The 19,253-nt window shown below is 31.1% G+C and overlaps 1 non-coding gene across 1 annotated transcript; it reads left to right on the forward strand.

Annotated features, from left to right (window-relative positions):
• Positions 1–18,451: 18,451 nt before the first annotated feature.
• LOC113378895 lies at positions 18,452–18,570 on the forward strand. Its single transcript, XR_003367243.1, has one exon. It is a non-coding gene; the product is annotated as a U5 spliceosomal RNA (small nuclear RNA).
• The last annotated feature ends 683 nt before the right edge of the window (positions 18,571–19,253 follow it).

Genomic DNA, 19,253 nt, shown 5'->3' on the forward strand with positions numbered 1-19,253 from the left:
TTAGTAAAAGCGCAAACTTTATTTTTGAAATAGTTAATATACATAATAGTTAATTTGATAATACATAAGAAGCAAATTGTGTATCATGTAATTGGTAGTCAATTGCGGTTATTGCTTTCAGATTCATTTGATAAAGCATTAGTGTTTAAAAGTTGATTACTTGTATTTGAGTTTTTGACAAACTTAATAAATTTAATAAAGCACATTAAATAACCATACATATATGGTTTCCGTGGGTTTTAGTCGGTATTATTGTGAAAGCGGTATTGAGCCCGACATACCCAGACAAAAGACCTAGTCTGGGATGCCTAAATTCATTTTCTTCGCTATACAAAAAAAAAAAAACATAAACCATGATGAACTCCGGTAAATGGCAATCTTATTAGTATTGGCTGATTAAAAATTATGATTTTTTTTTAAATTTGTGCGTAGGTTAATAATGAATTTCGAATCCCACACATCGTGACAATGGTATAATGCAGGAAATACTATACTTTAGTTGTGCTTATTGTTTGTTGTTTTAACACATTAATCGCCATGTTAGTTAAAAGTGTCTGATAGTCTGACAAATTGACATAAAAATTTCTTGGCATGTTGAGAATAAATATTTTATTAAAAATATAAATAAAGTGTTTTTCCAAGAGTTTTAGCAGGTTTTTTTTGATACATTAAGGAACCGATTCTGCCGTAAAATAGACCAATGTTATGACAAAGCTATGTTATGTAGAATTTTTCATACTAAATTATTCAAATACACAACATTTTGACGCTATTTAGTAGCATTTTTGAACCGATTTGGCCGTTCAACAGATCAATGTTATGGAAAATCTATGTTATGAAAAACTTTTCACTAAATTGTAGTAAATATTTTGTCATAAGCCATGTGGTTGCAGTTAGGTTATTTTCTCAGGTTGTCAGATAGAAAACCTAACCTAGAAACCGCACAAATGTCAAAAAAAAAAACGATCTTAGATAACATGGTCTTTTTGACCCAGCTTTATAACATACAAGTGACGTTGCAGTTTATGTATAAAACGCCTGAACGCACAGCAATATATAACATTTTGATACTATTTAGTAGCATTTTTTGAACCGATTTGGCCGTACAACAGATCAATGTTATGGAAAGGCTATGTTATTGAGAACTTTCCATACTAAATTGTAGTAAATATTTTCAAAAGCCATGTGGTTGCTATGCAGTCTAGCGTTTTTCTCAAGTTTCAGATAGAAAACCTAACCTAGAAACCGCACAAATGTCAAAAAACTATCTTTGATAACAGGGACTTTCTGACCCAGCTTCATAACATACAAGTGACGTTGTAGTTCGTGAGTAAGACGCCTGAATGCACAGCAAATACATGATATTTTGACAGTGTTCAGTATAATTCAGTACCATAATGTATGCAAGTTGAAACGTAACATGGCCTTGCTATAACATTGGTCTGTTATGCGGTAGAATCGGTCCCTAAATTGTTCTAAATATTGTCAGAAGCCATCGGTTGCTCTGCAGCCAGGCGTTTTACTTGGGTTGTCATATAGAAAACCGCACAAATGTCAAAAAAACTTCTTAGATAACATGGTCTTTCTGACCCAGCTTCATAACATACAAGTGACGTTGCAGTTGATGTGTAAAAGGCCTGAATGCACACAGCAAATTAATGACATTTTGACAGTATTTAGTATAATTCAGTATCAAAATGTATGCAAGTTGAAAAGTAATATGGCCTTGCTATAACATTGGTCTGTTATGCGGCAGAATCGGCCCATAAGTTTTTTTGATACATTTTTAAATAAATTGCCAAATAAAGTTACTATGACCCAAGCAAAAAAATCTGATATTCTTCTTGTGGCGATTAAAGTGTTAAATAATAAAATGAGATGTTTGCAGAGTTATATTGTTATTTACAATGAAATAAACATATAAATATCGTCAAGTAGATTTAGCAATAAATTACAAATAGTGACTTATTTTGATACATTAATTATCACACATTACGCTTAATTTATAAATTATATATCAATTATTTTTACCTGGGAGCATTGGCACGTGGATTGGTCGAAGTAGAATCCTGTGTGCAGTCCTGGGTCTCTCGGCACCTGCAGACGCAGGAGTGCGGGTCCCATAATTTCAGGACGCCCTCCTGCAGGCATTTTTGTTCGTCGTCGTTGTTCGTGCAGGCGCAACGGCATTCACTTTTCTTGTACTCTTGGAATTGATTACAGTGCTATAATAGAAATAATTTTGTATTATAGTCTTGTTAACTCTAGGTTATTTTTCGATACTTCTTAATAATAATATAGTTTGGCAATCGTTGAAATCGTAGGTAAAATTTAATAAATAAACTTTATGTAATATATCGTATGACCTAATTCACGAATGAACTAGTGGTGCATGGCATCGTGCAATAAGGCAAATTGCTAGAACATTTCTTACCGAAAATTAAAATTTTTAAAAAACTTTATTTTTTTCGAAAACTGAAAAAATTACATTTTGAACTTAATTTTTTTTTATGTTTTGAATTTTTTTATACTTTGTATTTTTCTGTAAATTTTTTCAATAATTATTTTTCCGAAGCAATCGTGCTGCGTGGTTGTTGAGAAGAAATATCGCGTAAGCGAAACAGCTAAACCTGCCTTTGCCAAAAACAAATCAGCACGTCTCCTTATCAATTGGATTCGAGTGTTTTTTGAATTATTCAAACTGTTTGATCCGTATTCCCGAAATCATCGACAAAAATTGGTATTCCCACACGCACACGCACACACACATACACATACACACATACACACACACTCGTGCACCCATTTTTTCTAAAGTATGCCAAAATGTTCAGAAGGTTTTGAAACGTAAAGATATATAAAAAAAAATATTTTTGATTTTTTTGCGATTACTATAACTGGCCCTACGGGAAGTTAAAATATATGAAAATTTTAAATTTTGATTTGTTTTGCAATTACTTAAACTTGCTCTACGGGCAATTAAAAATAATATATTATGTATGGTTTAAATCCAGAAAAACAAATATATATATATATATATATATATATATATAATAGTGATATATTATAAAACTAATATGAAAAATCAGCATTTTGCAGCAAAATTAAAAATTTCAAAATTCAACATTTAAATAGTTCACCATTTCCCGGGAATTTAAATAGTTAACCACTTTAAGCGAAAACCTAAAACAATTGAACTCTTACGATTGAACTCTTACATATGTAAAAAATGTACGTACACAATTCAAAAATAAAATGATATTTTTGTAAAAATCGAGTGTGAATGTTATTTATACAGTTTTATATTTGTAATAGACAAAAATAGAGCTGTCACGGTAATATGAGATGTGATGGATCAGGTGACCTTTTTAGAAATATATATTATTTATTAGACAAGCCTAAAATATTTTATATGTGTATTGTAAAATAATACAACTTTGCAAAAATCCAGTCGTTACATAAATTTAAATTAAATAAGTTGTGCTTATATGTTCAATAAAATTAAAGTCGTTAATGAGTGCAAATAGTTTTTTATTCAAATTTCTACAACTCTATAACACCAAATAGACCATGTCCAAGTTTTATATAATATTTTTTCAAAAACAAAAATCATTTCCTGGTCACCTGTCTCAAGAAGACAGCACTTTTCTTCTACTGTGATTATACTTGTTAACGATATAATATAACAAAAACTTGTAAAATTTACCAGAAAATATTCTAAACTCTAAACTAAAACTATATTATATTTAAACTATTATATAATGTTATTATGTTATTAAACATGTACTAACCTCAGGTTTTACAATGCAATCGCATTTGCATTTTGTATGCTGCTCCACCAGAACAATCTCTTTTCCAGCGTAGGATAATTTAGAACCGCCGCCAATTCTGATTTGATGATCTGCATAAAATAAAAAAATATGTAAAAGATTCTGTAGATTGATACATGTTTTAAAATTAAGTGATACATAAATACAAATTTTTGAATATTCTAGGAAGTGATATTTGCGAGCTCGTAAAGCTGAAGTTACATTTATCTATTACATTGGATCATATTATAAATGCTTTGCACATGAAGAGGTAATAAGAGTTTGTTTCTGTTTATGGAACATAATATGTTTTACAATCCATTTTAGTCAACTCTAGACAAAGCAAAGCTCATTAAAATCATACAGCACTGAGTCACCATTATATCACATCTGCACACGTCCTGAATATGACAACAGGATGTCAACGTGAAAAGTGTTCTACATTTAGAATCGCTATTAGCATTCACGTTATGAAAACATGTATTCATTATTGTGATTATTTAATTCTTATGGAGAAAAAATAGTTATATCATTTTATTTTTCTAGCAATTAAAATATTTTATTCAGAAATGGGGTAGGGCGGGTGCAAAAGGTCCAATATGACTTTGAGCATTTATATGGTCTAAATCAAATTAACTACAAACCCAACACATAATGAGTATCAAACTATGCTCAGTAAATTCCCAGTTAATTTCTTATTACAATTAAAAAAAAAACGAATTTTGGCTGTTCAAAAACGACCAAAATTTTGGTTGAATTCGACTTTTTTAAAAAAAAAACGCCGTCATTTTGCCAATTTTTGATTTTTTCTTTATAGTAATTTAACGAGTTTATTACTTTAGGTTTAGATTATAATATATTCCTGAGTAAAAGTTTGATGAGGCATTTATTCAAGCACGAAGCGTTTACATTTTGTTACCAAGCCATTTTAGATTATAACAAAATGAGTTTATTTTCCACAATATAAGGTAAATGAAAAAAATCACTTGCAGAACGATAAAGACATCTTGTGGCGCATGATGCAATTGGGTCTTCTTATTGCATTCGAGAGAGGGATTCATTATCATTTGAAACATCGCTCAAAAAGCATGATCTCTAGATATCCTGCTGCTTTTAGGGTTAAGGGATCTTCTGGGTTTGGCTCCAGGAATGAATACTGCAGCCCATAAACCATAGCAATCAATACTCAATAATCACAGAAATTTTGCCCACAAACGAGCTTCCAAATTTCATCCAATTAAGCCAGAATGATGCAGCAAGTTCAGCTTCAGTAATTTTATTACTGAATTTACAAATGATGTGAGCTCTATGGTATATCCCACTTGTCGTAGTTGAGCGATTCAAGAGTCACTGCATCAAAATGTACCAATATATAATTCATATACATTGTGATAACTGATGACGTTCTGTCTATTGTCGATGTGCATATTGTCTAGAATACGTGCGCTTCGATGTTTGTAACTAGATTATCCCTTTCACAAGGACTAGATTATTGTTAATATTTCCGCATTGAGATGTGAATAGTGCGAAGCATAAATAAATGATTAGAATAGTCGGTGTCGGTCAGCAATAAAATGCTGAATTAACATTTTTATATAACGCGTCGTTTGGGATTCGGTTTTGGGCTGAACGCGATCTCGAGTCGTAGAACGAAGTCCTTCATTTGCATACATACATATGTTTGTATAAAGGATCAGATACAAGCTTATTATTCCGCGAACAACGGCAAACGCACGGGATACACAACGATATTTGATATCCAAAGCGTATGCGTGTTAGCTATAGATACGGGAAAAAACAAATACAAATTGATTTGTACGTTTCAGTTTCGGGATTCTCATTGTGCGCATCGTAGGCTCCGAGCTATGCTAATCTGTATACGTAGGACTGGCTGGTATGTGCAGAGCGCAGCGGTCATTCCGAGGCCGAAAGGATCGCGGACCGAAACTACGGCCGCAGCGCCGCACAAACAATGGTTCACCTTAATGATATGTGATTGCTCTGCCCTGTTGTTTGTATTACTAGGCGCACCGAATCGATTATACTCCTATCCAAGACACGGTATTGTTGTGCGATCATTCTGTTTTCCTTCAATTTGTATGCGCAATTAGTGGTGCATGGCATCGTGCCTTGAAGCAAATTTCTGTGACTTCCCCATACCGAAAACTTAAATTTTTAAAAAAGGTGTAAACTTGATGAGATTTTTAAATTTTTGAAAAATTTGAATTTTTTATATTTCGTTTATTTTTGAAAGCTTTAAACTTATTTTCAAAGCAATTGCGCGTGAGTAACTTTTTCAGAGACTGTGTCAAAGTCTAACGGATAAACATTTGTACGGAATCCATAGAAATGTAAACAAAATTTTTACTTATTATTAAAATCCTATAAAATATCCAAAAAAATTGATGTGCATATGCCTGATGACCAGAACAAAATTCTGCGTATCCTTACTAATGCGCCCTGGTATATTTCGAACTTTTACCTACATAAGGATTTAAAAATCTTAACAGTCAACGAAATGATCAGATTAAAGTTCATCTTTCAACAATAATTTAATCCAGCATACAAATCCTACTATTCAAGCGATTCACAGACCGTTAAGAAGATTGGGCAAGAAATGCCCTTCAGAAACTACCAAACACTTAGCCCAATGCCTGCACGCGCCCTGGCGTAGTACGCGGCATTCATCATCACGTCAAGTTCATTTATGTTATTATTTTTTTTGTTTACTGTTTTATTTTTATTTTATTTATTTTTTTTTATTTAACTTTTTTCATTTTATATTCAATTTATTGCATTTTTTTGTATTTTTGTATTTTTGTTGCTCATATCATGTTGTAAATAAGACATCAAAGTCTTGATTAACAAAATAATTGTAACAAAAAAAAATATGTCTAATGATCATTTAAAAAATATGTCAAATGGCATTTTTATTGGATTTGCAAAACCACTAGACCTGCCTTTCCAACAATTAAATCAGTTTCTTCATTTTGTACAAAAAAATGTTTTTTGAATCATTCAAATTGACGCTTTGTTTTTTTCAAAAACTGAACTGAATCTCCGAAACGGCTGAACCTGCTTTTGCTAAAAACTAATCAACATGTGTCTTATCAATAGGAATCTAATGTTTTTTTTGAGTTATTCAAATCGTCAATGAAAATTTGCATCCGCACACACACACACACATTTTTATTTTCAATAGCAATCAGATCAGATAGCATTTTATATACATATTTTATTCTCAACAGCAGTCAGATCACAGTACAATCCTATGAGCTATTTTGGCATGTATATCACACACACGCATACACACACACACACATTTCAAACACACATATCATTACTGTGATAAAATTTACTATATCGATAGTTGGAGAATCACTTCAATGAGCGATTCACCAATTCTTTCACCAATTTCCAGAAAAATTTAGTAGTGCTTAAGGTCTTCAATTCACTTTTTGGGAAGCTTTTTTCCAGTCTTCTTGAAGTCGTGTCTCAAGAAGCTGAGTGACTATTGAATCTGAATGATGTTCCAGTTTTTGAAAATGCTGAACACTGTTCATATTTATTACTCTGTCTATAAATTCTATATTAGAATCGTCGTGTAGGTCTTATTGCTTATAAACAAGGAGCATTACTAATCTGTCTTAAAATTTTAGACTTGGCACATTGCATTAACACAATGCTTGATTGCATACATACATCCATTTTATAAGGTATGCCAAAACTATGAAATGTAAAGATATATAAAACAATTCATTTTCGAATTTTTCGCGATTACTATAATTTACCCTACGGGAAGTTAATAAGGCATTGCTACTAGATCGTTAATACTTTTTGCTGCCCAATCAGTAATGCGTAAACAACTATCTACAAATGCTTTCTTCAATCTTTCGTCTGCGCGATTAGCGGCATCCGATCGGGAAATTTACGCCTCCCGCGCAAAAAAAACTACAATCTAACACGTATTTTGCAGAGAAGTCGAGTCAAGACGTTCTCGAGCTCGTAATCACAATTGAATTGTTCACTATGTTATGCTATGGAGTTTTGCCGGCATTCCCGCACATCTGAGACGTAAAAAGACGTTTAGCTTACAAAATCTCGCCCGTTCGGGAACGCGATACAATTTTCAACGTGTTTAAAGGTCGATGTGTATCGCACCTCAGGGAACTATAATATCAAGCAATTCACTCCATGCGAATCCGGCCAGTACGGCGATACTGCGGCGGCGTATATAACCCTGACCGGCCTAAAACCCGACCATTACCGACAAATCTCTTATACATTACGGTATTTAACGCGCTCGCGCTTTCAAAAGAAACATGCGTTAGGAATTTAGCATTTACGAGGGGGCGGCGTGGCCGACGCCGAATCAAAACGAACTCGCTTACTCATACAAGAATTTTACACCTTCAATATATTTCTCAGAATTTTGCATTGAAATATATTCTTCTTTGTGCTCGCTTGTGACATACATGCTTCTTAACCAGAAAAATCAGGCTGTTAGGTAATCAAATTCCATTACAGTCAACCCTCCTACATCGTGGTAAGCTAGAAACACGATTCTCAGCTGATTAAACCGAATGTTATTTTGAAACGTATTGTCTCTTCAGTGTAAAATACTCTAAACTTTCATTTAGAATTTCTTTAAAATTTCCATTTATTTGTATTTAATGGTACAGAAACTAGTGGTATATAGCATCGTGCCTTAAGGCAATTTGTTGGAACTTTTCGTACCTTAATGAAATATTCGAGGAATATTAAATGTTTTCAAATAGATGATTATATAATACGGTAGCTTTCATTATTTTTATATAGACAAAATATAAGAACTGATGCATTGAATGACTACGATTAATCAATCGGTTGAAGGACAAAATAAAGGACATTGTCTATATTCATAAGATTTTTATAAGTATATAAGTGAGCTTTAAAACTTTAGCTATAATTAAAAGTAAAATCCGAATTATTTTCGATATTCAAAAAAAAAAAAAATTCGGAAAAATTGAAATAAAAAAAAAAATTCCTGAAGAAATAGTTTTATGAAACATTCAAATCGGATGCTTAGTTGTCTTAAAAAATGGCATTTTTTGCACATTTTACTCGGTATCTCCGAAACGGCTGGACCTGCCAAAATACCACTTCTCCCCATCATTACAAATTGAATGTTTTTTAAATCATTTAAATCGGACGCACCGTTCTCTCAAACTCGATTTCTATTTTCTGCGCTCCTTGCTTTGTATCTCTGAAACGGCTGGACCAACTCTGGCCAAAAACTATGTACAGCACGTCTCATTGCTTTTTAAATTATTTAAAATCGGTTGTTCTGTACGCCCCAAATTGTCGACAAAAAATTGTATCCACACATGCACACACACATCCAATTTTTCTAAGGTATGCCAAAATGTTCAGAAACTTCTGCAACCATATGATTTTTGGACAATTGCAATAACTACCCTAGGGGAAGTTCATAATTAATGTCTTTTGAACTCACAATTAGATATTATAAAAATTCAGTTAATCCGGCACGACGTTAGGATTTAACCCTTTCCACTCTGCTGTGTCATCAAGTGCCCATACAAAATGATTAAGTTCGTATTGAAGCGTCGAATACAATAGATCAAAAATGAGAAACCCCGGCCCGCGGACTTCATGCGGCCCTTTAAATATTTTTCTGTTGCCCTTCAAGCATTTCAAAATAAAATTATATTTATTTTATACTTTCTTCATCACTAAGTTATATCAATATAAAATGAGTCAAAAAAATTATATAAATATATATTATATATGCATTAATTGAAAATCTTTTAAAGTTTGTTGCTTTTGGAACAACAATTTGGTTAAAAAAAAATGTCGTTTCTGACTGAAGAATGATTTTGTTCCTGATATTCTCAATTTATTAACAATAAAAAGATATATAATTTATGCATCCATTAAGCACCCGTCTTCATAAAACATCGCCCGGGCATATAAATTTAATGTTAATTTACAACAGATTCAGAATATCATTCGTATATTATATTTTTTCATAATTACATTTGTATGAGAAATCTGGGAATCAACACGAATTGTTACATTTGAATTCCTATGAATATTCAGAAGCAAAAGACATACTCAATAAACACGTAATTCCGTTTAAATGGTTTTTACATACTATTATTTCGCGAACCGTTGTTTTATTAATGGTTTTGATATCTTTCAATATGCTCCCTTTAGCAAAAATAAATAAACTTTTTGAATATTGATTCAATGTTCGGTTAGAATATATGTATTTATATATGTATATATATATAATATATATATATATACATTTATATTTGTATATTCATCATTCAGCGTCGTCAAAAATTAGTTATTTCAAGCGTGCCGTCCCCACTGAATATGTATAGAGACTCAACTGCGGATAAAATACATAATGCATTTTTTAATTAAATTTCAAATATCTTTTCGGGTAATGAAAAATTCAATTGTAATTCTTAAATCGGATTAAAATTGTTTTCTTTCCGTATTCAAATTCCATTTATGATAAAATGATCTCTGAGTTGTTTGTCTAATTTTGCGTTTCGTTTCGCGCGCAATGAGCGCTTCTTCATTTTTTTAACTTAGCATTTGAATAACAATAATGTGATAGATAAATAATATAAAAGTATTTTTTATACTATAATGTATAATATAATAATTAATTATTAATATAATGTATAAATATGAAAACATGTCAATATTTTATACTTCTGTATAATTTGCAGTCAGAATATTTATTCAAATTTTTTCAAGCTTATGCTTTTATAAAAATATATATTAAGCAATCTTGATGTTATAGTGATTTTATATTAATTCTTGATGTTGTGTTGAGTATAAATTACTGATTTTACTAAAAATCTATTTAAAACGTTTTTCCTGATTTTTCCATGCATATATCACTGGCCTGATGAATTATTTTCTTTCAAAAAAAACTTCAGGTTTACTCTTCTGGGATTTTTATGAAATTTTTGCATGGTGATAGAGTTGATAGTCAAACTCAACAGTTTAAAATATTATAGGCATATGAAAAGTGGTTTAATTATAAAAATTATTTAGAGGTTTGAAAAATAGGTCTTGCGCAATAGTATCCTCACAGCGGTCTGTAAATAATTTAAAATAACTTTTCAGGATAATTGGCCACACTTGAAAAAAGGAAACCAAAATAATTTTAAATGATAATTTGCCATTACATCAGAATTGGTAGATAGTTTTATTAATGATTACATAGAGGAAAGTCTCGTAACGCCGGACACTCTATTTAACACGTATTATTTAAGCGAGGATAAATCTTTTTATTTCAAAATACAAGTGAAAGGGACATGAGGGGCACACAGGTACAGGATCACGCATCAAGCCTCGCCTGTGACGCACACGGCCACGGGAGAGCAACCCTTTCCTGTTTTAAGCGCAAAATCACGGCGTCACCTAAATATCAATGGAAGTAATTCTAGCATATTTATGCATTTACATTCGAGTGGTATGCATAGATAAAAGTTGTACTTGATTGTTATCCATAAATGGTAGAATATTATGAGATCTTTTAACCAATTTTAGTAGGTCCCTTAGCACCGGACACTAAGTCGTTCCTTAGCGCCGGATAGTAAACATATTGATATTTCTTGTGAGACTTTTCGTAAAATATGTTTTGATTTATTTATAAATAACCTTAGGTGTCCGCCACTAGGGGACTTCCCCCTATGTTGCTACGTGGACATTAGGATTTGAAGTAAAAAAATTAAGTCCGATCCAAATCCGCAACCAGCCGGTGTAAAAGCTCAATGCAATGAAGTTTGTCGCCTTCATGGCCAATATGATAAAATCAAAATACGTCCGAACAAAATTCATGATAATCGTATTACATAATTGCATTATTAAGCTTTGGTTAAGGTATATTTAGTAAGTATATTTTTTGTTGAATCTAATTTTGTATCGTTGTTAATATAAATAAATGTAAATATATCCTCTCCCATGAATCTGCCCGAAGACTAGGACAAACACACACCTTTGTGATTTATCAGTTCAATTAATAAGTTAATTGCGGAATAAATATCACAACATCATTTAAATGGCTGTTCGTGTTCGGAATTTTATTGTGCGTTTAATTATTTAAGCCGTTTACCTTATTAGCGAGCAGTTAATTCGTTTTATTGATTGGGGTCGCGCGCTAAAAGCTTTCTGATACAACACGCGTTCGTTCGTTGTTCGCGAACGAATTAAGGCATTCGCACTAACTGACTAGATAATTGCAATTTATTCGCTGATAGCAAAACAAACATTCAATTCAAAAACGATTCCCGATAAGGAATTAAATACGATTCACTACGTCATTCTAGGATACGATTTCCATTCAGTAAATACTGTTTTAATGGCTATAAAACGATTATTTTAGATAATTATTATTTCCACATTCTTCTCAAGTACTTTTTCTCGAATTCATCAAATATTCTTTCGAAGCATAACTAACACGTTTATAATTATTTACGTTAATAATTTACGTTTATTACTAACAAGGAAAACTTTTGGTTCACTCTTCTAGGATTTTGTTGAAACTTCGCATGGTGATAGAGTTAATAGTGAAACCAATCGGTTTAAAAAATTTAAGACCTATAACAAATGGTTGAGTTAATAAATTAATAATAAGCAATAGTACGTCCTAATATTATATTATATTTATTATGATTATATATAACAAATTAGTAATAAGTAATATAATAAATAGGAAAGATTGATATTTGATATTTCGTGACTCATCTACTTGACCTTGATTGAGAATTCAGACTCCGACGATCGTTGGTGGGCCGTATAATGGACGACTTGTAACGGATAACACATAATGCTGATTTAATTTCCATTTTTTAGAATTTAAATTATTAACACACTGATGATGATACAAACCTAGTCTCGAAACGTTTGTAAAATTATTATTTAAAAAATTAGTGCAAAAAAGAGTGTTGTTTGTTCATATATATTTATTCATATAATATTTCTGTTTATTTAGATAATTGGGGTTTTCACTTCTCACACACGAAACTATTTATAACCAATATCGAATACAAGACTGGATATTGTTTAGAGTGCATACAACAATTATTTAGTAATACATTAATGAATTATTTTCACGCAAGTGTAACCATTAATAATGCTAGAACAGAAACTAGTTATCTTTGTGACACATCAGGATCAAATTGAATTATCCCATTACCATATCACCACAAAATTACTGGTTAATTATTACACAATAATGCTAACTATGTTCAAAATAATGCGTTCAAATTCCGAACATTGCAATCGTTTATAATTATAGTCGTATTATTCTCGAATGTATGATATTAAATATAATGCACGGAACGTTTAATTATTTATTGCGTAATTTTGAATTAACTTAAATTGCGAAATAAGACACAGTAGTATCGTATGGCTTGATAGGTTTTTGTGTAATTAGAAATACATGACCACGGTAACTTTGTTTTAGTTGATTTTGATGACTTGGTTAGAATTGATCTGCCTGAGGATTGTCCTATATATATATATATATATATATATATATATATATATATATGTTGCTGTATATATATATATATATATATATATATATATATACAACAATAATAATAATAATAGGTAGTACCGCCCTAGGGCAGGTCTGTGAGCTAAGTCAAACCCAACTTGATTCAGTGAAGAATGGTGTGGAAGATTTACCATTGCCATTTCACACCGCAGTGCCCGAAATGGGTTATTTTCAATTGGAAACATATTTTTGATCTATATTCTAAAAAAAAAATGGACATGGCTATTGCACGATATGTCAGGTTGTGCCAGAGCGAAGTTCACACGAGTCCGTGGGCTTAACCATTATTTCATGGAACTCTTTCATATATAATATATAATGTGTGTATGTGTTTCCTCATGTGTCCACTACGAGTGCCAGTACACAAGATCGCTTGATAGTATCGGAACTTTCGTCGAATTTTTCGGATACGTAGAACAGCAGTTCTATCCAATTTGGATCGCGCGCCAAATCCTCTTTGCATAAGCTCGAGAAAGTAGACAACACATGTGTCGTTCGTTAACTTAAATAAACATCAAGCCGGTGCCGGTGTTTCAGTCCTCTCTGTATTATTCTTACACACCTGATCTTGTTTAAAAGAGATTGTACGCATCGTGTTGCCAAGCTTTTAGCCGCAACGCCAAGTTACACCTGTTGACGTCTCCCAACATAATGTCATCTATCAATCGGCTCATAGGGATGTTGTAGTCTTTGCGGAAAATATCGATTTTACATTTCGGAATTTTACCCTTTGTTTATATTAGTTCTTTAATTAATTATGACAACTTGGTAGTCAGATATATTGAGCGATTATAGATACCTCAAGTAAAAATAGCTTTTTGGTGCATTGCTTATATTTGCTTTGATATTAAAAATACTCTTATATCAATATTTTCATAGAAACTTGGTACACCGCTGGGTTGCTTCCAATAACTCATAATTTTGATTTCTGTTCAAAATTATTAAAAATATGAAAACATGATATATATAAAAATTATAAAACTAGTGATGCATGGCATCGTGCCTTGAGGCTTTGCTGGAACTTACCAAAATTTAAAGTTTTTAAAAAAGATTCAATTTTTATATATAATTTTAAAAAAATGACTTTTTGAGATTTTTTAAATTTTTGAAATAAAATTACCTTTTTGAAAAACTTTAATTTTTTTATTCTCAGAAAAATTTAAAAAAATTGAATCTTTTTCATTATTACTATAACTTACCCTACGGAAAGCTAAGAAAAACTCACGTTGTTTGAAAATTCAAGGCTTTTAAGTGCAACCTAGAGCTTTGGTGAAATTAAGACCATTTTTCGGTTATTGTGGTTAATTTTTTCTAATTTTAAATGAACAATTTAAACTTTGAAACCGTAACCGCGAATAAAATTTTTAGTACTACAATCAAAAACAGATTTCATTTCATTTCAAACAGAATTATGATTTTTAATATCGGTTGGCTTCGTGTGTCATCGGTGTTGGCAAGTTTTATAAAAAGTTGGCGCATTTAATCAGGATTGTGAAATGGTAAAATACTTGATAATTTTATTATTGAAAAAATTTGAGTAACAAAATAAAAACTTAAAGATGACTTGATTTTTGCTAGGGCATTGGACTCACAGTCCATATTTGTTAACTTCATTGTGCTAGAGTGTAATCAATGTTAATAAAATTTCTTCTAAAGAAAGAGTTTAAGTTTACTAAAAATCAATGTCTACGTGTTCTTGTTTTGCTTTACACGTTATAAAATTACAATAACTGTATATAAAATATCTATTATTATTTTTTTGTATAATTTATTTGGCCTCTAAAAACAAAACAGCCACATACATTTATACATAACGAACTTACATTTATATCATAATTCTATTTATTTAATAAAACTAATCAAAGTGTGGTAATACGATTATGGTAATTATAATTTCCATCTTTATAAAAAATGTGTTATAAAATAATTGTTATTAAAAATAAATATTATGACTTGTAAAATTTTTATTTGTTCCGATCCTATGTCCAGACTACTATGATCCCACAAAAGTATTATAAGAGTTCATACTTTCAAGTGAAGTACTTAAATTAAACGGTTTTATTATAAAATTTAAATCATATAATTTTTTCAACATATTTTTTCCATGACTTGATACTATCAAGTTGATAGTACAGTCAATATTAAGTGTTCGCAACTTCCAATTGCTTCACCGCATCTGCATACCTCTGAAGACATTATACCAATACGATATAATTAAAATAATTAATTAAATCTGATTCTGGTTAATGTTACTAAAATTTTTCTATCGTCGTATTTGAATTTCTTTTTTGTCATAATTTTTTACCAATTACAGATTTGATTACTTTGTAATATGTTCCTCGTGTCTCTTTCGGATCATTCCAAATCTATTATTATAATTAGGAATTTACGACACAAATTAGTTGAGGTTAGTGCTATGGGTTTTTAGCATTTCACTTCAAATTTTGAATTCCGTCAAATTGACGGGCTCCGTAAACCTAGTGTTAATACATTATTTATATACATATACATATTTTCTAAAATATTCGTAACGATTTGAGTGAGTTGTTGTTCCCCAGATCAAAATCTACGATTCCGCGATCCCTCGATGGTATGGTATGGTACGGTACGGTCGCAGCCGGTTCGGGCGACTGCCGCGTGCGTGATACCGATGGAAGTCATTAACGCGTGCTCGCACCGCTTCCCCATGCGACGTGATACGTGCGAAGCAGCATTTTCCAAAACTTAGGCTACTAACGACCCATCTCCAAACGTTTAATTTCTTTATTTCCAAAATGGCGTATCCTCAAAATGAAATTTATGAAAATTTTGAAATATTTGAAAAAAATGACCTTTTTGAAAAATTTGATTTTTTTATATTCTAATTTTTTTTGAAAATTTAAATTTTTTTTTAAATAAAATCGTGCTGCATGGCTGTTTTAGAGAAGAAATATATAAGTACGTAAGCGCCGCGTCGCAGTCTCACAGATAAACAATGTTACGGAACCCATAGAAATGTATAAAAGTATGAACCAAAATAATACTTATTAATAACATCTCTATAAAATATTTGATTTTTTTGTTTTTATTTATTCATTATAAACAATCAGAAATTCAAATTTCTATGAGCTTGTGTGATTCATTAAAATGTCATATAGAGGTCTCCTCCGTGAGGAGATTCCCCTGTGTTAGTAAAAGAAACAGTGCTTAAATTATAGTTTTCTGGTCATTTTATCTTATAATTTGATGTGCATATGTCTAAGGATTATTTTTGATCCCAAATTGACATTTTTTTTCACTTTATTTACTTGATCTCCAAAACCGCTAGACCTGTCTTTCCAAAAATTTAAACATTTCTTCATGTCTATACAAGTAAAATGTTTTTGAATTATTGAAATCGGATGCTCTAAAAAACTGAGTTACCATTATTGGCATTTTTTGCTTCATATCTTTGAAACGGCTACACATGCATTTGCCAAAAACTAAGCACGCCTCCTTTTCAATAGAAATCGAATGTTTTTTGAATCATTCAAATCGGTTGATCCGTGCTCTCAAAATCGTGGTCAAAGTATTGTATCCACACACACCTATTTTTTTCTGAGTTATGCCAAAATGTTCAGAAGATCTTAAAACGTAAAAATATGTAAACAAAATTATTTTAAATTTTCTTATTCTAATAAGTTAAGAATTATGAATAAAACTGTTAAATACAAGCAAAGTTTTGAAATATAGATTCAATTTTGGATCATAAATTTTGTAAGTTGCTCTAGGAACAAATTTTCTGATATCGGAATAGGCGCAGATATATGTAAAATGAATGTAAAGTAAGTATAAAATTATAAACTATTATCTTGTTGTTTTATAGTATTTCCAAGTGCTTTTTGCGTGGTTTGAACAAAATGCTGAATGATAACGCACACTTTTATATCAAAACTCCTAAATGAATGTTTTTTCATATTTATGGATTTTCGGCAAAATTTATTTATATAATTTTTCATAATATGCATCATCATTATATATAAATATATGTTAAGTTATATAAAATTTATGCTATTTGAAAATCAAATAGGTGCTTGATCTAAATTAATGCTATTAAATAAATTGTCTTAAAAATTTCCAACTATAGATATTTTGTGCTAGAATAAGTAGTTACTGAAGTTAATAAACAGATCCAAATGAAACTTAAAATTTTATTTTCTTATAACAAATAATCTCGTCAACAAGTATTGGTAGGGATTGCGGTTTGCTTACAAATTTACCAGAGATCAATGATAAATAATTTAACAGTTGACGATGTCATTCCAATGTAAATTCTGAAAATAGCTTCCTGTGACCAGTTTAGGAACCTCTGTCCTAAAGGAATTCGGAAGTCGACTGGCAGCCGAGCTTGATAATGCGTATAAAACAATTTTATACGAATTACGCTAAATATTTTAGCATATAACAGACGATTCCGTATCTCACCGACGGCAGCATACGCTCGCAATTCTCAAACGCCCTTATTAATAAGAGATATCAATTGGCATTTTCAAATCTCTTGTTAATTAAGACTTAGGAAACGATGCTTTGACATTTCATTGTTTGCGAATGAAATGGCATTACAGAGTCTACATACGTGTGAATAAATTATCATTGTAAAATTAAGACAAAACCTAGAGTATTAACTGACTCATTCAATTAACATTTCAACGCTCACTCACGCATGTATATATATATATATATATATATATATATATATATATAAGCCTAAAAATGTGAAAACGTAACTTCACAAGTGAAAGCTTTTTATTCAATCATAAAAGGTCAGAGCAATTCTTGGAAAAAATTATGTAAGGAAAATCTATTTCTGATACCTGACCCGATACACGCGGACAGTTATCACAAATTGATTTAACAACTAACAATACAAAGTTTGCCTATTTTTATAACAGGTATATTTTCCAATATATAACTTTTTTGAACATGAAGTATTTTTTTTTTCATGAACAAGCCGTAATCAATAATAATAAATATCATTTCAGGGTCTTGTCAAGCTTATTCATAATTAATACCTAAAGGAAAGTAATTTTATAATTCACTCTGGTTTCCCTTCAGAGCGAATAAATCTTTCGCCTTCGACTAAAGATTTCCGTGGAGGGGAGCACTAAAATGAGACTATTCTCAATTTTTTGTGAGCCTGGTATTCACTTGCTGGGCCGATGATAATCTAAATAAAATATTCTTGAAGTTTACGTGATTTTAAACAAACACCTGGACTACCCCTTTGTCACTCTAGTTTCCCTCAGAGCGAAATAATATTACTATTAATAGCAAGTTACTCAATTCGATTTGGATTCTAACTTGATTCCAACTAGCTTATTATGACCATCTAATTTTTTTCAAAAAATTCGGAAAATTATATACAAAATATTGGGGCAATTTCGATATAAACCGTAAACACAAAGTTGAATCAGTGTATCGTTTCATGCTTTCGTCCTTCGTAAAGGAATTATGTCCTTTAAACGGCTGTACATTATGTAAATGCACTCGGTTACAGTTGAATAGCTAGCGCGACACATCGTAGCAGGGAAATCGACTTGTTGCCTACAATAAACCTACACTACCTGGACTGCACTTTTCACAGAAAAACTTCAAATATATATTACACATCTCACTTTAACCCTTACGGGATGGCACCGATTTCAAAACAATCTACTGTACCGGCTGTAAACTTGATTTCATTGTGCATGTTATGCAATTTGTTTGATAAAAATTTGTGGTCATTGAAGGACATACATTAATTATATATTAATTTATTTTTGATCATTTTATGAATAATGGTGACGTTCAAAACAATTTCCAAAATGCATACTTAGTTGATTTTGACATATTTTACA

Source organism: Ctenocephalides felis, unplaced genomic scaffold (assembly GCF_003426905.1).
Source record: "Ctenocephalides felis isolate EL2017-DRISC unplaced genomic scaffold, ASM342690v1 CF-g0.4_SCAFFOLD_01886, whole genome shotgun sequence".
Classification (NCBI taxonomy): domain Eukaryota; kingdom Metazoa; phylum Arthropoda; class Insecta; order Siphonaptera; family Pulicidae; genus Ctenocephalides; species Ctenocephalides felis.